At 37.6% G+C, this 22,138-nt stretch overlaps 1 pseudogene; it reads right to left on the bottom strand.

Moving 5' to 3' along the window:
- Positions 1-7,059: 7,059 nt before the first annotated feature.
- On the bottom strand, positions 7,060-9,752 carry LOC143855954 (3-isopropylmalate dehydratase small subunit 1-like; annotated as a pseudogene).
- Positions 9,753-22,138: the final 12,386 nt, after the last annotated feature.

Genomic DNA, 22,138 nt, shown 5'->3' with positions numbered 1-22,138 from the left:
AGAGCATCCCCTTAGCAAGCACATTTACAGTACCAATACCCTGCATCAGTCACCTAGAAAACATCCTTTCGCATTTTGTAAGGGGCTGAGTTTTTTATTTTTTAAGAAAATGTAAAGGGCTGAGATTAAAAGCATGGTGTTCGAGTGAGATTGTATCTCAGCCCTTCACAAAAATGTGAAAGGCTGATTTCTAGGTAACACGCCTGAGTCACGACGATGATGAAACAACAGCAACCTTCTATAGATGAGAGTTGGGGAAATGATATATTCGCCCCTTTTATTGCTTGGGACAGCCACCTCTAGTGTAAAAGAGTAGTCCCAGGTACGAAAAGGAAAAGGGGGTGAATATATCACTTCTCTGAGATTTTATACATTGAGTGCGCATGAATTCCAATATTTCCCAAAAAGTACAGTGATCCCACTCCATATGATGATCCAAACTCCGCATTTGTTGGGCCACAACGTAAATAGGTTGTGCCTCATAAATCATCTCAATATACAGGATAATCCTAAGCCTAATATGTATTCTATAATGTTTTGGGCCCCGTCGTTTTGCACCTGTTTTTTAAAAGGGAAATGATTTCTGCGCTCCAATGTTTTGATAAACATGCGCTCCAATTTTTGTCATGTAGTATTTAAAGGGCTGTCAGTGGTTGCCAAAAAGCTCTTAAAGCCTTTAAATGCTACACGACAAACATGTGGAGCGCATGTTTATCAAAACATTGGAGCGATGAAATCATTTTCCTTTTCAAAATTCAAAGTAGAAGTTACTGATGCAAATAATGAGATTTTATACTAAGATCGGAGGACTTAACGCCCACACAGCGCCCATATAAAAATCTCCTAATAGTGATTGGACATCTAACTCAATGGTCAAGGCTATGTTCTTCAACCTGGAGGTTAGAGGTTAAATCCTAGCTTACCTATGCTTGAAAGAAAAAAATAAATCCTAATAGATAATTACATAAGTGTTAGTAAAGAGAGGAGTGGCACGACAGCATTCCTCTTTTTTGTGCTACAAATATTGCAAATTTGCATGCCGTAGTACACCTTTTTCCCAAAAATATCCTTACCTGCAGCCCTATCCATGCATCGAACTTGCCTTTCTGATGCAGGTGCATTATCAGATCATTGAGATCAACGGTTCACGTTGATCCATGGAATAAAAAGAGTTTTAGTTTGATTAGAATTATATTGTTAGTAGAATATTTTTGGACGGATTTGTGGTGATTTTTGGGCGTCCAAGTAGAGGTAATTTAGGAGTTGTAGAAATTTGAGGAAAGGTAGAGAGAGTTTAGGAATTTGAGAAAATTTAGGATCTTTTAGTTTATCTTTCCTAGTTTTTGTAGAGGTAGGAAACGTCCAAACTAAAGCCTATAAATATGGCATTGTAAAACGTTTTCTTCTAGGTGGAGAAAGTTTACTCTTTTATCTCTTTTGTTCGGAAGAGAAGTTGTAAGTTTTCTTCATGAAAACTTTAATTTGTCTTTTATCTATCTAATCTGTTTTATGCAGGTTTTAAACTTGTTTTTATGCAAGTTTCCATCCCCATTGATGCAGCCGTTCCTGCTTCAAATTGCACCCATCGATCCACTATGCCTACGCTTGATTATCTCAGCCCCAAACAAGGCCTGAGAAAGAGTTTCTTTCTCAGCCTATAGCCACCATCTTGCTGTTATCTTACTAACCCATTTGTTTCAAGTAAAACCCACACCCCTTTTTGTCTCTTCTAACCATTCAACACCCTCATATCAAATCAGCCGAGAACATTTTTTTATTTATTTTTTCCATACTTCCGTTTCTTGTTTCTTTCCATAATTCAAGGCTAAATGTCTCAAATCAACTTAAAAAAAAAAAAAAAAAAAACCCATTTTAAGAAACTCATTGAATTTCCTTCAATTTTCACTTTTACTACGCCCTCCTTGCAATATAAATAATTTCCTTTTTCGTCATGGATTTTTGTGTGTATGAAGCTTGAAGAGGGTGATAGAGTGAGAGAAACAAAGAGGAGATAAGATGTTTACATGCATATACTGTCCTAGCACCGGCACTAGAGAAGCCATCAACAACAAAACCAGTAGAAGAGCCAAAAGACTTCTCACTCAGGTATGATCACATTTTTCTCATTCTTATTATTATTATTTTTAAAAGGCGGCAGATGTTAGTCATTTAAAGGCGGCGGATGTTTATCGTTTTCTTCCCTCTCTTTTTTTCTCTCTTTTTTGGGTGGGTGGGGATTTTCCCCTACAATTTCCTACTTTGCAAAGAATTTTTCGATATTAGTCATTAAAAGTTATGAAATGGCTAACTTTTTAAAATATTTTCAAAAGGTCTATACTAAAGTTTTGATGTCCAACATGCATTCAATCAACTCTAAAATCATTTTTCCCTAAGATATTTATTCTTGATGTTTTTCATATTAGAAAATTAAGTTGTTTCTTAAAAACAAGAATTTTTTGGGAAAATATCATATCTTAAGGCTGTGTTTGACATCCATGAAATTTTTTCTTGGTATATTAGTTTAATCAAGTTGTGAGAGAAAAATGGGGAGGAGAGACTTGAGAGAGCATGAGTGGGAAGGGTGAGAAGTGGCTAGACAACGAAAAAAAAAATCGTATTTTGAGTGGAGTTTTCTTTTTCCTTTCTTCATCCTTTTCTTGCCCTCTCCTTACTCATTCACTCATGTCTCTCCCTCTACCACCCTTCCTTACCACTGCGTAAGCTAATATTCCATGGAAAAACTAAATATTTATTGGCAAAAATCCATTTTTTATATATATTTTTGTTCTTTTTCCATTATTACAAAACATGGGATTCATTTAGCACAGATCAAAGACAAGGTGGTCAAAGTTTTCCGAACTTATCGTCACATGAAGCCGCGTTCCATCCCAAATGTACAAATGGAGATGGTCACAACAACTACAACGACAACAAGCAGTGCAAGTGATGGAGATGTTGTGGGGCACGAAGAAGAGCCAGTAGAATGGACGGCCGAGGTTGAGACTGGAGTACATATAGTTTTCATTTCTGAGCCCATCTTTATAGGCAACTCTATAAAGAAAGTATACTTCAGATATGTTCCGCTTCAACCTGTAGAGAAAAAACCTTGAATCCGCAAGGAAGATAAAGGAAAAAAACTGAAACTGTTTTGTTATTCAATGAAAGATCTCTACATACACAGATGTCTCATATTTATAGACTTTCAAACCTTATTCTCCCTATTCTACAAAAAATCATCTTATAATATTCAAACTCGACTATGACCCATAACTATAATTCTGACTTCTAATTAGAGTAGGACTAAGAAACCAAAAAGAAAAAGGAAAAAAATCAAAAGGAAAACAAGAAAACCTGTCCTACATGAAGGCCCAAAATTGAAGGCTAGGATTGTTTATTCAAAACAGCTTTGTAAACGGTAGTTTTTGCATTTTTACTGGAAAGATGATCCATGGAGGATGCTATGGGTTCACCTGTTCCTTTCTCTATTAATATAATTCTTTGCCATTAGAAAAATGGTGTGAATGATGTGCACAATACAAGTGGATTATGAGACCCTTAATTTAGACAATCCATCAAGTAAAAGTGGAACTTTTGGTAGTAGACCTTTCAAATGAAGAATTTTTTTTTCTTCTTTTTTTGGTTTAACACTGTGCGACCAATCGAATATTTAATTACACTGTTTTTGTTTCAGTACTTATTTGTTGTTGAGATTGTTGAGCTTTTTAAAATATTGGATCTTAATTGTCTGGATTCACTGAGGATATGTTTGATGTGGAGGATGCTCGAGCATGGTGGAGAGACAACTATGAGAAAGTCAAGGAGCTCTACAGTGTCCAAACATGCACTCCACCACAAGAACTGCAGAGCTCTGATGGATTGCATATTTGGACACTACAGAGTGTCCCAGTATCCAATCCACCAGAAGAGGTTAGTCCTACTTTTTTCTTAAATGTTTAATCTTGGTATTTCAGCAAACTGCAATTAATACTGTAATTCCTACTTCTCCATCTTAGATGTTTTCATCTATTCAAATGCTTTTCATTTATTTAATGGTAATTTTATTTCTCTTCTTTTACCAGTAATGTCATACTAGATTTTCTTTTTATTGAATAATTAGAGTGCCTATGAACTCTGAACTTCATACCTCCATTTCTTTATAGAAATGACGTTTCCACTTATGGCTTTCCTAGTTTTAACAGATTAACACATCTAACTTTACTAGTTACTTTGAAGCATAAGAAAAATATTCACTATTTTTTTTCCTTTCCTAGAGCCCATATAATACTGCTGAGGAGAGCACTACTGAGGAGAGCACTGTGGTATCCTCGGGCTCATCTGTACAGAACCCGGATTCGAGCCATCACTGCTCCTCGGACGACATTCAGCAGTCTTTGAGTCATAACCATTTGAGCATGATAAAAAATACATCATGCATCCTCGGACGGAGCTTCCACATCGAGCCCCAAGAGATACTTTTATGATCAAGAGATTGAATGGGTGGAAGAAGATCAACCGGGCGTCTCATTAACGATCAGGTCCTTCCCTGACGTGACTAGAAAATCAGAGGTATCAGATTTTGGTGTGCCCAATTACGCTAGTTCGATGCTATATTTCAAAATTTTATCTTGGGTTTTCATTAGAATTTCCATTCAAATTTTAAGAAAGAATGTGCCAAAAATAAGTAGAGATAGTAAGGAACAAAAAGATAAATATGATAAAGGTAGTGGCATGATTTTACTTACTGCAATGAGAAAAAAAGCGATCATGATAATTAAGTAAATTGAATAGAAAAATTATCTAAGCATTTGTTTTGACAATCTTGCAGCCGAGAAAGGTTTGACGTGGTGAAGGCAAGGGAATGGTTGAAAAAACACAAAGCCAGATTACATGACCAATACATTGTTTTTTGGATATTCTGATCTCTCTCTCAGATGTACCACTAGGGTTTAGTCACTGCATCTGGATACACTCCATATATGAACCTTTTTGTTTGTTTCCTTTCTCTCAGTAACTGTAAGTTCATCGCCCCTTGCGGTACTGATCTTAAAAAGCATTGTGCACTATGAGTTTAACAAAAGTGTAATCAGGGATGCATCTGATCTTTTTTATCATGTCCTCTTTTAATACTTTTTTTAACAAAAGTATAATCAGGGATGTATATGATCTTTTTAATTTGTCCTCTTTAAATACTTTTGGAACAACCCCATCTTCCTTTTTTTTTGAAACGACAATAATTATATATAGCAAATTTAGGAGGCCGAGATGGACTGCTTTCAACTAATCATGAATGAAAAAACTCTGCAATTTTTCATTGTAAGACTACTTTAAAGTTGCATAATATAAGAAAACTAGTCTTTTAAATAGAGTGTAATGTTCAAAACTACGCATGTTGTATCAAGATCCATTGTTTTTCACGGAGCTGAAGCCTGAATATGAAGACCCCTTTTGTTTTTTAAGTTCATTAAAATGCTATAAATGCTAGTTTCTTTTATCATTTCATAGCTAGTCATTTTTCTTTCATGTTAGGGTTTACCTAAATTCATCCAACGGCTCCGGCAACCTCCAATGGGTATGCTCGAGGAACCTTTACACCGAAATCAATTTTGTCCATGCAAAACTAGGATTGGCTAGAAGTGATCTCAAGTCCTTGATGCCTTTCAATCGCACGCGACATTGCAATGATGAAACTCCCAAGGATTTGCAATCGCATAGGATCTACAGTCACTAAGGCCTTGCTCAGTTACGAGACTTGCCGCAGAAAATGTTGGAAAAATGGGTTAAAATCCATCAACACTTCATTGACATCGTGTTTGGTTGCCGCCCCAACACCAGTGTGTCCTCCCCAGCTTTTCTTTCATGTTTCTAAAAAAACCAACACAGATTCCAGCCCTTTTCCGTCTTCCAATAGTGGAAATGAGTGGAATCTTTCTCTCTCTCAATTTTCTATTTCCTTTTCTTTTCTTCTCTCCACATCATTTCCTTGGGTTTTCCGAACCGAGCAACGCAACTGATTTTAGCCTATAGTGTACAATCCAAATCTATCATCTTGACTAAATAATCAATGACTTAAACCAATATGGTGACCCCACGTATTCTAATAGAGACCCTCTTGTTGGAATCAGCCAGAATTGGTGCCTAACACCTTATGGTTCCGTAAGCTGGTTACAAACCCACTTAAGCACGGTTCGTTTGAGATTGTGGCATTCGATTGTGGTGGCCAATTGTGATTATTAATTTTGAGTTCAATAATCCCAATTGGCTGCCCCAATCCCAAACGAACATGGCCTTAGAAATGCAGACGAGTGATTGTAGAGTGAACTACAGGTCATAGGCCTTCCTAGGTTACGAATCTAGTTAAGTTTTGAGAGGTTCGAGTGTTTTTGCTCCAACTTCAACAAATACAGACCGAAAAGGAAACACAAGCCCACAAAAATTAGTATGTGGGGCGAGCGTTGGAGCCCCATCTTACGACGACCACATTGCAGTCTAGGATGAACAAGCCCACAACTTAGATTGTTTTTTGCTTAGATGACTCAATTACTCTACATTTGTCAAAGTTAAAATTTGATATTTCAAGACTATGATGCTCGTCTACTCCTAAAACGAATATAAATGATACCCCAAAAGGCAAATCAATCAGAAAACAACAATTCAGATTTGGTCACACAATACAATAGATTTCCACTAAACAAAAAACTACTACATTCTACAGTTTACAAAAATAACCAAAACCAAAACACCTTAATTTATACCCATCCAAAGCCCATAAAAGCTATAGAAAAACAACAAACTCCACATGCCTATCAGTCAAAACAGGAAAACAGCAACAGTCTAATACTATGTAAAAACAACCCAATGAAGAAGAAGACCCAATTCTAAATTAGAACAACAACCCACAAAAACTAACAGTCTAATACAAACTAAAACCAACCCAATGAAGTAGAAGAAGACCCAATTCTAAATTAAACCAAAAACCCACAAAAAAATAAGATTCAATCTCCCTTACCAGGCCCATATCCTTCTAATCCGAACCTGACTGAGTCGTGATCATGCCGGCTACTAATCCGAACCCGACCGAGTCGCGATCATGCCGGTCTTCCTCGCATAAGCGAAAATCCCACCTGCTTCAATAACAGGCCCATCATCCCCAATTGAGTTCAACCCATATCCTTCCCAGTAGTATGATTAATCAACCTACACTCTGCAAGCTCAATAGTCACAAAATCCCCAGTAGACTCACATAACTTTCCCTCAGATTCCAACGGGTAGATTTCCCAGGTGGAGACGAAATTCCTGAAGAAAATCCGAGCATAAGACTCGGCAAGGACCGCCCTAACTCCGGCTGTGCCGAGCTCCACCGGAGCGTGCTCACGGGAGGATCCACATCTGAAATTGGCGACGGCGATTATGATTGAGAATTGGGTTTGGGTTTGGCTTGGTTCTTTGAATCGGATTGGGTAAGAGGAAGGGAGGCCGATTAGGGCTAGGGCTCCGAGTTTTTGGTATTCGTTAGGGTTTGGAGGGACTAGGGTTAGGTGTTCGGCTGGGATTATTTTGATCTGTGTCTATGTTGTCTGGGAGGACGAAGCATTGGCCATGGAAGGTGGGGGAAGGGGGAGGAGAGGTGGGGGCGGCTAGGGGGATTAGAGGAGGGATGGAGAGTGCTTGAGGGGGGTTTGGAGGGGAGATGGGGTTTGAGGGACTTTTAGGGAATTAGAGATTGGGGAGAGGTTGGTGGGAAGAAATGGGGGGATGGGGTGGGGTGTTTTTTAGAAGAGAGGAAGGTTGGTTTTGAAGAAGAAGCTGATGCTGATGCTGCTACGGTTGTTGTTGCCACCATTGCCATTGCCATGGACAGCTCTCTCTCTCTCTCTCTCTCTCTCTCTCTCTCTCTCTCTCTCTCTCTCTCTCGCTACGCTTTTTGTTGCATGAAAGTCCACAGCCCTACTATTTGGGGTGCAACTTGGTTCGGACTCAACCCAAACCCAACAGATTCAACTTGATTTTGGCTCGAGTTGGGTTGGCATTTCGTCGGATTGGGTTGGAGTTTACGCCTTGGCTACCCGACCTGACCTCCGCCCTCTAATTTTACCATGATTTTATTGGGGTTATGTTTTTTTCTTGTATTTTTCTAACCGACCCGATTCAATCCGATCCGATTTCAGGTTAGATGGATTAGGTTAAGGTTGAGAGATTTAGAGGCAGGTTGGGTTAGAGTTGACCATCCTCACCCAACCAGAGGCTCGGGTTAGGGTTGAGGGAATGCTATCTCTGGTTGGGCTAGAGCTGGCATATACCCAATCCAACCAACAAAGTTGCACCCCTACTGGGGTCAGTGTGGAATCCACTTAAGGTCCGATCCACAAATCGGAGGGCTTCGATCATCACGTAGAGGAGATTTTTAGGGCAAAACATAGGGAAGTGATAAATCCGCCCCTTTTGATTACTTGGGACACCCAGCAGCTGACTGCAGAGGGGCTGATGTACTTCACATCAGAAGCATTCAATGGGCCTGATTGCCATGCACACTGCTGCTGGGTGTCCCAAGTAATCAAAAGGGGCGGATATATCACTTCCCAAAACGTATACAAGGAAAGGCCCAGTAAATGAACGCTTTAGATCATCTAAACATGTGGAGCCCACAGGCCTTTGGATACTGACATTGAGAGACGCTTAGGATCTTATTAGAGATCTTTCCCCTCTTTTTATCTCTCAAATGACCAGGCTCCAATTAAGCATCACAGACTGTTGATGGTGATGGTGATGATGCTTGCCAGCTCAAAATGAACTCCATAATTGCTTTGAAATTTACAAATCCTTCTCTTTCATATTGGCCATGAAACTTGCAAATAAATAATAGATTTTATTCATTTATAATGATAAATAAAGATCCAGGAATAGCAGTAGCGGAAAATGGAGCACAGTACCGGAAAATGGGTAATATGATTATGAAGAAATTTGGGAAAGGTAGGGAGCCCTCAAGAAACACATCTACAGTGTGTAGTGTTGGTTGATAGCATCAATGTCTAAGCCCTTTAGTTTGGCAAACGATTCCACCCTTTTTTTCAGAGTGTGGAGCTCCCTCAACCTGTAAATGCAATAATAAGAAAGATGGTAACAAATTAGACAGTGCACACAGTTAGGGATTAGGTTTATGGGAGGGAAGTGGGAAACAAACTAGATAAAGAGAATTGCCATGGAAACAGAAGAGGGAAAATAAAATGTTGTTAGTTGTACGGGTTTTAAATGTTATGAAAATACCCTTCTTGAAGAGTATTGTCATACATTGGTGCCCTCCATTCAGATCTAAATTCTAAAATGCTCCGTTGGATTTTGTATCTACGTCTGGGTCACAATCCAAAATAATTTCAAGGATTCTGTTACTAACCTTGCAATCTCTGCACGCCTTTTAGCTTCTTCAGCCATCATATTAATATCTCTGAAAGTGGTCCGATCGGCAAACATCTTTGTCTCTATCGACTGAAGTCCATGCAGTGTATGCCGCTCACGTGCCCATGCCGCCTCTCGAACTTCCCTACCAAAGTCTTTCTGGTTTGTAAATGTCGTCTGCTCAAACATAAGGCCGACCATAAAGAAATAGAAGAAGAGCCATTAAAAAAATATGGGATAACAGATATAAAAGTATTTGAATGGTAAAATTTGAATTTACTGACCCTCTGATCCAGAACCAGACTCCAGGCTTTTACACTGAGTGCATATTGAACACAGAATTTGAGAGGATCAAGAAACATGTAAGTTACAATATTAAAGAGCCAAACAACTCCAGTCCAACGCCAACCGATGCTTTTTTATTCCAGCAAATTTCCAGTTTGCTGCGGCAGATATGACGGTAGCTCCCTGCACAAGAGAGGACATTCCACTGGTTCTAATATTGAATCTTTCAAAACAAAATAATGGAAACAGAATGTGAGAAATGAGAAATTGTTTGATTCACAGATTGCGATATAAGAACACGCATAACTAGCACAACAATTCCATAAGTGAAAAAAAGAGAGTGTAATGTAGGTTTGAAGAAGGAAAAACAGAAATGCAAAAACAATAAGCAGCAACAAAATTAGTATAATAATGAAGAACCACTGAAAACAAAAGCAGAAGTTAAGGTTTCGGAATGTGTTTTGGGTGTGATGGAAATAGAAACATATTTGTTTCGGATGAAAATTTCAGTAGATATCCTGTGAATTTATGGAAACATATGCAAATGATGTATATAGATGTGTGTGTGCTGAGTTAATATTCAACACTTACTACGGGCACAACTCTGGTTGAGTTTTTACTACAAAATCGGGCTGGGTTCGGGTTGATTCCAATTCATTTTTTTTACGATAAATCGATTTCTCCATTTGGTGAGAAAGGGGTGCGGTGGTGGGAGAAGGGGAGAGATTTGAGGGGGCATGAATGAGATAGGGCTGAGAAGTGGCTAAAAATAAAGAAAAACTCATTCAATATTGAGTGGATTTTTTTTGTTTCCTGATTTTTAGCTACCTCTCATCGCTTGGAGACTAGTTTCTTGTTTCTTGATTTTTAGGGCCTATTCGTTTCAGATTGTAACAACCAATGGTGAGCCCCAAACCTATTATTGAACTCGAAATTACATTTAAATTTGAGTCTGATAATTGGTTTTGGGCTAACAATCGGTTGTCACTATCTCAAACGAACATGACCTTAGCCACTTCACCCTGGTCTCAACTTGGAGACACTGATTTAACATGAAAAAAGTTTCATTGTGGCCAACCGTGCGCTTAGTGATGATCATATGGCGAATCCTTAACTTCTAACCTTGAAAGTTGGAAGAAAATTAAGATATTAAATAAGATATTTTTTTAATTAATATGGCATTTGTACTCCCATTTGTTTATTTTTTTTCTTTATTTTTTCAAAAAAGGCAAACAAGGAGTGGTGGAAAATTGGGAATGTTGAGAAAGAGACTGGAAATATCATTTCCGTCAAGGATAATAATGTCACGCCCCGAACCCAAAATCCGGGGTCCGGCGCACGTGACAGCCGCCGCACACTGGTAGGGTCGCCCCCACAAGCATGCAAGGCTTCTTCACAACCAACTATTCTCAATATTTAGAGCGACTAATAAAAGCGGAAATTTTAGTCTCAATTAAAGCTCAAACGAAATACATATATAGGTCCAAAAGTCTAAATCCATAATAAAATAACAAACGCTTCTAAACAAAGAGTAGCGGTTGAAGATGATAGCTTTTTGTTAGGTGAAAATGACTTGGGAAGAAGGCAAAAGGGATAAAAAACGGGCGCTGATATCCCCCCTTGGAGGATAATCCCCCCTGACGGCTAAACGTTATACTTAACGTATTTGGCACATTTCCCAACCCTTTTACCTCTCTCTCTCTCTCCCCCCACCAGGAACAGTTGGTGGGCCTATCATTTGAACCATACTCATACTTTTCAAAATGAACACCACACCATAGGATGATAAAAACCGTACATTTGATGGGCTACATCGTAAATAGGTTGCGTCCCAAGATATAATTTCCATAGGCTGATCCTAGCCCTTCGATCTAAATAGAAACTACATATTATGCAACCTCTATAGATTTGAGGGATGCGATCATCTTATGAAAATGATTTTTGGCGCACAACCTATTTAAATTGCGGCCCATCAAATGGATGGTTTGGATCATCCTATGGAGTTGGTCGTACAGTAACATTATGGCCCAATCGTAGGCCCCACCCATATTTTTCAAAATAAAGTGTACAGTCCACACCATAGGATGATCCAACCTCTATAGATTGGAGGGTTATGATCATCCTATGGAAATGATATTTTAGGGTGTAACCTATTTACATTGTGGTCCATCAAATGGATGGTTTGGATTATCCTATGGTGAGGGTCGTACAGTAACATTAAGGCCCAATTGTAGGCCCCACTAGTGGAAATGATATTTTGGGGTGCAACCCGTCGCAACCCTCCATTCTATAGAGGTTGCATAATATGTAGTTTCTTTTTAGATTGAAGGGCTGGGATCTGCCTATGGAAATAATATTTTGGGATGCAACCTTTGGGGCCTATCAAACAGACGGTTTGGATCATCCTATGGTGTTGTGTTCACTTTAAAAAGTATTGGTAGGGTACAAATGATGGGCCCACCAACGGTTGCTGTTGGGAGAGAGAGGTAAAAAGTTGGGAAACATGTTATATACGAGGGAATGGGTAGGAGGGGTAATTCAGTCCTCAAAAAAATATGAACAGTGAAAAGCACTTCATTTTGGTCGTTTTCAACTCTCCACTGCTTTTTGAATAATAGTCGAAAAAAGAGCTTTTTTTTTGTCATTTTCCCTAAAAATTATTTATTGCAATGTTCTTGAAAATCTGTTGTTTTCTTCTTGTTATCGTGCCTTCCTCCGGGCTAACTGCCTCAATGGGACAAGATTGGGATGATTATGTATATCTATAATATATACTAAGCAGCTAACTTTCCGTTGTCATTCATCTTTTTTCCAAGATAAGTTTTTCTGGAAAAAGTTTTTCTCCTTCAAAATCGTTTGCCACGACTAATTTTGGTTTGCCACTTGTACAAAACTAAATTTTCAGCAATTAATTTCGTTGCCCATGTCCCCCAAAATTGAATTTCATGCTCTCAATACGGTTTTGCATTTGAAATAATTTTGGATTTATGCTAAATCGGTTTGAGATTAACCAAGATATCCTACTAATTCGATTTTCCTCCTTAAAATTTGGTTTTTCTATTTATCTCACTTTTATCGGTTTGTGTTTTTTTATAATGAAAGAGAGCTTTCCTAATATTTGATTTTAGTTTCTGTAATTGATGGTAATAAATGAGAGAGAAATGTATTCGTAACATTCAACTTTACCATTCACTTTCCATTTTATCCCGAAAATCTCTCCCACCTCCCGAAAATCTCTCCCACTTCTCTCTACACGTACATTTCCGTTTCCATTGTAAACTCAAATGGAAAAATACAACTCTCTTTCCATTCTATCCCTAAAATCTTGCCCTCTCTCCCAAAAATCTCAATCGCTCTCATCTCTATCTTTCTGTTTATACCATGCGTTTCTAAAGTGACATTTTGGCCTAACACCCTCATGAAATGAGAAACTTTTGAGTTTCCGCTCTCTCACAGCTGCCTCTCTCTTACGGTTGCATATCTAACGCCCCACCGAGAAAAGTAGCTGCATCAAAAAGTGCCAAAAGAAGAAGTTGAGGTTGTATAATCTCTCTCTCTCTCTTTTTCATCTTTTTTACATTTATGTTTTTGGCCCTTTCTTTCCCTTTTTATCTGCATTTTGAAAATATGTAAATGGCATCAGACGAATTTTGTTGGGTTTTGAGTGCTGCTTGGAAGTCTCTGTTTGAACATGTTTGTTGGATTTTGTTTACACATTTATAACCTACAGGGTAGAATAAGCAGGTTACATATTTAGTTTCTTGGGTGAGTCCCACTATTTTGCAACTTATGTTTTGATGGGGTTGGCCCACCATTATAGACCCATCGGTGATTGGAGTCCTTGCTCTAGTGGGCCACAACAGGTCCTATTGGATGATCTCAATCTTGGTCAACAGGTGAATCGATGGTCCAGGTAGAAAAGATTTTGATAGCTATGGGTGAACCAATGTATTAGCCATGCATGGCAATGATTGGGACCATTGATCATATGAGCTTGGTCCGTTCTTGGGTTGATCCCACCATTTTGCAACTTATGTTCTGATGGGGTAGGCCCGCAATTTTAACCCCATGCATTGCATGGGGCCGGAATACTATATATATATAGTATATATATATATATATATATATATATATATATATAGAGAGAGAGAGAGAGAGAGAGAGAGAGAGAATAGAGTTCCTGAGGTTAACCTCATATGCTTATATGAGGTGGCGCTCACAAAACATAAGGTACCCACTTTGTTTGGATGATCCAAACTATTTATTTGCAAGGCCCCATCATAGATAGGGTGTGCACCAAAAATCAGCTCCATTGGATCATCTTAACCCCTCCAAAAGTGGAGGAAAAAATGGGCAGATTTGGAGGCAGAAAGTGTCTATCCATTTTGCCCTCCACTTTTGGATGGGTTAGGATGATCCAATGGAGCTGATTTTTTTGTACACACCCTATCTATGATGGGGCCTTTCAAATGAATGGTTCAGATCATCCAAACAATGTGGGCCCCTTACGTTTTGTCAGCGCCACCTCATATAAGCTACATGAGGTTAACCTCAGGAACCTTTTTCTCATATAGGTAGAGCTCATTTACGCTAAATGAGGTAGAGTGCAAAACACATGCGTCCCACATTTTTTGTGGTGATATAAACCATTCATTTGCAAGGCCAAATCATAGATAGGGTGTGTACCAAAAATCAGGTCCATTGGATCATCCTAACCCCTCCAAAAGTGGAGGGCAAAAATGGGCACATTTGTCCCCTATAGTGTCTGTCCATTTTCCCCTCCATTTTTGGATGGGTTAGGATTATCCTATGGACCTGATATTTGGTACACACCCTATCTATGTATAGTCCTTCTAAATGAATGCTTTGGATCACCTCAAAAAATGTAAGCCCATGGGTTCCTATGGGTTAATCATTCACCTTACCTTATTATTTTGATGCTAGCAAACTAAATTGATTAGCATTTATGGACTGATGTGTTGCTTTGTGGTATTGTGTTATATACAAGAATTTCATATCAAAATCGCCATTATATAACTTTTCTCAACACATGGCTTGTGGATCAAGGATCAAAAGAACCAAGAGCTTGCACCTACATTGGAGACATCATCATTTGAAGATGTTCAAGTTAAGAAGCTCGAAGATGAAGATTCCACAAGTTCCTAGCAAGTGTTAAGAAGGAGCTTGGAGTTGAACATGCCATGGTGACACCTCATGTATTGACATGCATTGAAGATTGGAGGAGAAGTCACATGAGCCATATCAAGTTGAAGATATTCACTCAAGCCAAAGAAGTCCAAGGAAGTGCAAAGGGGCAAAGACAATCCAAGAAGACTCATGGTATACACTTTTAGATTGTATTTAGAATCCTCTTGATTTTATGTAAAATTGCACTTTCAATAGGTTTTTAAATGATTTTCATACCTAAATTTTTACATCTTTTGAAATCATTAACACACCCAAAAATGTGTTTGAAAACCTAGGACTTAAGCCCAAAGACCATGGCCCAAAAGCCCATGATCTTTAAAATTAAAATGGAATTTTACACAGGGCTGGTCGACCGGGGTATACCGGGCGACCGCGACAAGGTTGCTGAAAATCCAGCACTTGCATAAATTTAGCGGGCTGGTCGACCGGGGGAATCCTGGCGACCGCAGAAATGGTTCTGTGGAATCAGAACCATTCTGTCATGGGTTTGGGCGAGCGACCGCAGTGGGTTGGTCGACCGAGATAGGTTTTTGAGTTTAAATTTTGAGCGGACAGGTAGCCCTCGCTGGGGCGACTGCCATGGGGCCGGTTGACAGCGACAGTAAAAAATTTGAAAATAAAAAAGGGCGCCCAATAGGGGTGGGCGACCATTGTGGCCTGGTCGACCGCGCCGGTTTGGTAAAAGAGCCGGTGGGGCTTTTGTAGGTTGACTTTTTCAACCCAATTTATTAAGTTTTACCCCCAAACGGTCATATTTTCAAATTAGCTATATATACATCATTAAAACCTATCTAAACAAGCTTTTGAATATTTTTAAAAGATCAAATTCATTTCTTTGGGCCAAAACCTTCTTATCAAAAGCTAAACCTCTTTGAACATGCATTTACACATTCTATCAAGAGGAACTCCATAGGCTTTACTTTTTATTCTTCCTTGGAGTGTTTGTGAGCTATAAAAGTTTGTAATCCGCCTATCAATAGGCAAGCGAGTTCTTTTATTTTTTATTTTCTTCATTGAGTGTCTTCTCTTCGGCCCATTAACAAAAGGTGAAGACATTATGAGGTTCTACTCTTCGGTCCGTTAAGAAAGGAGAAGACGTTGTAAGAGGGAGTGTACTCTCGCCAAGGCGTCGTGTAGAAAAGGTTTGTTCCCTTTAGAATTGGAGGAGTTGGGTGTACGGCTTGGAGATTCGTCCTATTGAAGAATCTCATTGTTTTAGTGGAGCACCCAACGAAATAAACTTGGAAGAGTGGAGTAGGTCTTGTGATAGACCGAACCACTATAAATCTTATGCCTTGTGGATGCTTTCTCTCCTCCTTTCCTTTGCACATTGTAGTGATTGGTAAATTCTAACCTTTTCTTATATTTATGTTTTGTTGAACAAGGGTTAGGGAAAATAGGCTTAAAGTATCATCTAAATCCTAGCTTTCATTATATTGATCTTTTGAACAAGGGTTGGATTAATTAGTGCTTAATTAGTAAATTAACTTTAATAATCCACCAAGTAAGCCTAAAAATTTTAATTAACCAATTCACCCCCCTCTTGGATTGTCACACTTGTATTTCATTTGGTATCAGAGCTAAGGCTCTTAAAGAGATTTTTAAATTTTAAATCTACAAGTGAGATCCGTGACAATCCAAATGGATTTCGAGTTAGGCCAATCCGCTCTAATTTCTCCACTCTTTAATGGAACGAATTATAGAGCTTGGAAGGTAAAAATGCTTGCCTATCTCAAATCCATAGATTTTGACCTATTACAAGAAAATGTACTAAAAATGATGCAAAATTATTCTCATTAAATTCAAAAGTTATTATTATAATATGTTGTGGACTATGTTCCAATGCTTTTGAGAAAATATCATCATGTACAAATGCAAAGATATTTGGACTAACCTTAAAAATTTCTATGAGAAAAATGATAGTCTCTCTTCAAATGACAAAACTATTATTCTTGAACAAAAAGAGACTCTAGAAAACTCTTTTGCAAAAGAAAATTCTTTCAAACATTCAATTTTCGATTTGAAAAGGCAAATTGAAAATTGAAAATAAAAAATTAATGAAAGCTTAAAAAGAAATGAAAAATTAAGTCAACTAAGCAAAGTTTTAATAAATAAAAATGATGACTTAATTAAAAGATATAATGTCCTTGGAAAAGAAAAAGAAAGCCTTGAAAATACAAACAAGGATTTAAATGAAAAATATAAACTTGTTTGTGAAAATGAAGAACAATAAAAAACTAGTTCATCTCATAAAATAGATTTTCTTGAAAACCAATTAAATGAGATAAAACTAATTAATAAAGAACTCTCTATAAAGAACTAAAGATTACAAGAAGATAAAGACAAACATGCATGTTCACATGTGTATTTTTGTGGTTCTAATTGCTCCTCATCTACCTATCATTATTGTTGTAATTATTATTGTAGATTGGGACATCACAAATCTATGTGTAAGCTTAGATTTGTGAAGTCAAACAAGTTTGTCTTTGTAAGAAAAGATACACTCCAGCAAACAAACTTGGTAGGAACCGAAGTAATTTGGATTCCAAAATTTTTCATTAAAACTATTCATTGAATATGTTAATGTAATGGGTTATGCTTTAATTGATATATCATTTGAATTCTCTTTAGATACTATTTCAATGTTGCATTTATTGTATCTAGATCACATGTGTTTAAACGATATATTTTTTTATTTTTGTGCTTAGATACATATCTTTATACATGAGTTCGTATAATGTATCTTTGCCCATTGTGCTTTCATGATCACATCATACTCATTCTTAGTCTATGAAGAAAACTAGAATACATCTCTATAGATTATATCTTTGTGCTCTAATGAATATCATTCTAGAATATGTTATCTACGTGCACACACTTTGTCTCATATCTTCTTGCACTTAGTTTTCATCCACAAAGAAAAATTCACAATAGAAAATTCATTGTGAAAACCATATGTGTGCTTTCATGAAAATCAACCACTCCATCGCCCATGAGTTCAACTTGATCTATCAAGTCCATTTCCTTCATATTTGAACTCTATCTAGAACAAATTTTGCATTTGCTAGATCTTAGAACATTCAACTTGTTTGAAATGTCATCTTTAGCAAAATTAAGAAGTTAAAAGTCATGTCTAAGAAAATCAACTCAAATCCTTTCTTAGACATCTCTTGTGCCCTAGGTGAATAAATATGTCTATTACGTTGCACCTAGTTGTCTTTCAAATCCATTCTTGTTTGCTTACTGATTATCATCAAATACATAAGAAATTTTGATGGGTTAAAGTAGATGTGTTCCAAAAAGCCTAAAATGAATATCCTCTCATGACTAAGATTAAACTATCTAGTCTTAGTAGTTCATTTAGGAATGCATGTGTCGAAGGTGATTATCACTTGTTATTCTCAAAATCCTTGGATCATTCCCTAAGTTCATATAAGAATATATTATTTAGGGAAGTTGAAAATGAGTCTAGATTCAATATATGATACTCATCTGAGAAAAATTGAAAATCTCATAGGAATCTAGTATCATTTTTGGGCATTTACCCTTTATGGTGGTTGGCATGCAATATATTGTGATGGGAACACTTATCTCCCTCACATTTTGGTTTTCTATGGGCCTATGGACTTTGTACTTAGTGCCTTATTTTTAGAGAGGTGGTATGTAGATGTAAAATATAGATATTTGGACCATGAACCTTATGTGTCATGTTCCTTGTGTCCAAACATGGTAGACTATCCATGAATGCTTTAAAATGTCATATCTTGCTCATGATTACCCATAGTGGTATGCTCTCACTTGCATGAGCCATGGATGTCTCTCTCAGACATAGTCCTTCATAGTCTAATTTTCTCTTGTCCGAGTTCTACAGATTTGAGCTTAATTGATAATCTATATAATCTATAGTTTTATCCCCTTGTATGGTATTGGCTGCATGGTAAAGATGGTAAACCTAAAGTTAAAAATCACTCAATTGGTACTCTTAGTCATCTTACCTTGTAAGTTGGAGAGTATACACTCATCTCTTTAATTAAAACATCTAATTCCTTTGGCTTCTAGCCAACATCTTCACCATGATAAAGCCATATGTGCATTGAAGTGTTGCTTATATATATATATATGTGTGTGTGTGTGTGTGTGTGTGCGTGCGTGTGTGCACATAATTAGGGGGAGCATGGTCTGCTAGGCTGTCATTTCTTTTGGTATTACTTGATTACTCCTAACAATCATGCATTTGTAGCCCAAGGGCTGATTATAAATCATTCACCTCTAAATCCCTTGGTACTTGTGTTGGACAGCGCTTTGGATTTATACTATATATGAGTCCTTAACAAAAGAGGGAGTTTTACATGTAAATATCTGTCCATCTATCTTATCATATGTTGTTTGATGTGTATACAACATCACCTATGATAAGTGCACCCGTTTGGAGCCTCATTGCTTCATTTGTAGTGCAGTTAGGGCTTGTCTTGTATTTTCACTTTGAGATAGCTTCTCATTTATGAGAAGTTCCCTTAGCCTGAGCCTTAGTGTCATATCCGTATAGACCTTATACTTATCTTGGATGAACTCATGTGATTTTATTATTTCCAATGATTAGTATCTTGTTCTAGAGTTTGAAAACTCTCTAGAACTCTCCTTCATAACATAGGCTTAAATTGGTCATATCATTGCCTCTGAAGTTGTCTCTTATCATGTGGTTTTGAAGATAAAGATATCCTTCATCATGATAAGATCGGCTATACATTCACAATCATATCTATAGCCACTTTGTATTATCATGCCTTACATTATAGGCTTTACCAAAGGCTATAACAAATACTTAGGGGGAGAGCTGATGGCCTGAAGAACTTCAGTAGATTGATTTGCTCATCAACAGGCTTGTTTGTAGAAGAAAAGACCAATTCAGATAATTGGTCTTTCAGAGCTTGTCTAAGGTACTTGTCTCCTTCCATCATGCCAGATATAATAAAATAGTTGAAGTACACAATTTTTTCTGTCCAACTCGACATTCTTTCCATAGTGAAGGATGAACGGAGACCAAGGAAATTGATAGTGCATGACTATAGGCTGGCATGTGTATTTCCTAATTCCTCTCAAGGATGACCTTTTGATGAAGAAGAAAGATTTAAAACAAGTGCCCAACTCTCAATCCGGGAATATTTATTAAAGATGCTCCCTTACATGGAAGAAAGGGTTAAGCATTGATCTAAGCTCTTCTAGACATTCATCAATAGAAGAGTTCCGGATAGAAGAATGCGAAATTCAATTTTACTTCTTTCGAGAGACTTCCAAATACCATTTTTATCATTTGAAGAGATATTAATTGAAATGTGGTATCAATCTTCCATCTTTTGTTCATGTATATGGAGCTTTATGGTTCTTATCTATATATACATGTTTCTTGGTTTCCATGGATATGTACCTCATTAGTTTGATTCTTGTGTCTATGTGCTTATTAGACTATTCTCTCTTCATTGTCATATCTTAAGTCTAACAATCATCCATTCTTATTCAAATTGTAATTCTTATGTGAACGGAGCAAAGATTTTGAATGGTTAAGGTGATTTCAAATCAAGGGCCTATGTGCTTGGAACTCACATTTAGACTCGATGCACATAGTTAGGGGGAGCTTACATTTTCATATGTGTAAATCTCTAAGAGTAAGCAACTTAAGATCTCTAAAAGTTATATTATACTTCAGAGCATATCCATGCTGTAGAAGAGACTTGTCTGTTTACTGTCCAGAGATCCCCTCATGAAGCAACTTGTGAACCTAAATGGTTGTGTCATAAATCTGGGCATATCCTTACTTAGGTAGATACTTACATGCTCAAAAAGTTGCTAATGGATCCCAAGTGTTCAAATCATTCACCTTTGCCATCATAGTGGCCTGTCATGACCAATCACATAGGTTTCACCTAGGGCCTCTAACAAATTCATAGGGGAGAGCCAAATGGTTATATATACATGTTTATATGGATCATTGTGATGTGCTCACAAGGTCTATTACCCCCCATAGTTGTGCTTAACTTGCAAACCTTTAGAACAAAAAAATTTGCTTATCATGCATTTTACTTTGTTTACTATTTTGGTAAGCATCATATGAGCTTGAATGTCATATCATATACCATATATATAGCTTATATAAGCTATCATTCATCTTGACACCCCACTTGCACTTTCACTTGCATATCCCCACCTTTTTGCTGCTGCCAAAAGGGGGAAAGTTTTGGGAATTGATTAGGTAATCCAATTGTATATGCACCATATGCTTTACATTATCATTTTACACACGTGCATATAGTGAGGGGGAGCATTGCTCTATTATTTATATCATATCATGCTAATTCATCTATTTGTCTGATATCTCCTACCTCCCTAATCAATTTATTTGCCATCATTAAAAAGGGGGAGAATGTAAGCCCAAGGGTTCCCATGGTGTAAGCTCAAGGACTCCCACGGGTTAATCATTCATCCTACCTTCTTGTTTTGATGCTAGCAAACTAAATTAATTAGCTATTATGGACTAATGTGTTGCCTTGAGGTGTTGTGTCATATACAGAAATTTCATATCATAATCGTCATTACACAACTCAGTTCAACACATAGCTTCTGGATCAAGAAAGAAAGGAGCAAAGAGCTTGCACCTACATTGGAGACAACACCATTTGGAGATGATCAAGTCAAGAAGCTCAACATGAAGATCCCACAAGTTCCCCAACAAGTATCAAGAAGGAGCTTGGAGTTGAACATGCCATGGTGACACCTCATGTACCTTGACATGCATTAAAGATTGGAGGACAAATCACAAGAGCCAAGATAAAGTTCAAGATGTTCATTCAAGATGAAAAAGTCCAAGGAAGTGCAAAGAGCAAAGACATTCCAAGAAGACTCAAGGTTCTGACTTTTAGAATGTATTTGGAGTCCTCATGATTCTATGTTTAAATGCACTTTCAAAAAGGTTTTCAAATGGTTTTCACACTTAACGTTTTACATCTTTGGAAAACATACACACCAAAAAATGTGTTTGAAAACCTAGGACTTTAGCCCAAGACTAAAGCCTAAAGCCCCTGGATTTTTAAAGTTAAAAATGGAATTTAACTCAGGGCCAGTCGACCGGGCTATGCCGGGCGACCGCAGGATGCTACCTGAAACTCCAGGGCATCTCGAAAATTATCGGGTCGGTTGACCGGGGTAATCCGGGCGACCACGGATATGTTTTCTCGAAATTCGGAAAACATCTAGGTTGGGA

This window comes from Tasmannia lanceolata, unplaced genomic scaffold (assembly GCF_043159265.1).
Source record: "Tasmannia lanceolata isolate RefF3 unplaced genomic scaffold, GAP_Taslan_0.1 ptg000023l, whole genome shotgun sequence".
Classification (NCBI taxonomy): Eukaryota; Viridiplantae; Streptophyta; class Magnoliopsida; order Canellales; family Winteraceae; genus Tasmannia; species Tasmannia lanceolata.
The sequence above is the reverse complement of the archived record's forward strand: the minus strand, read 5'-3'. Positions and strand labels throughout refer to the sequence as shown.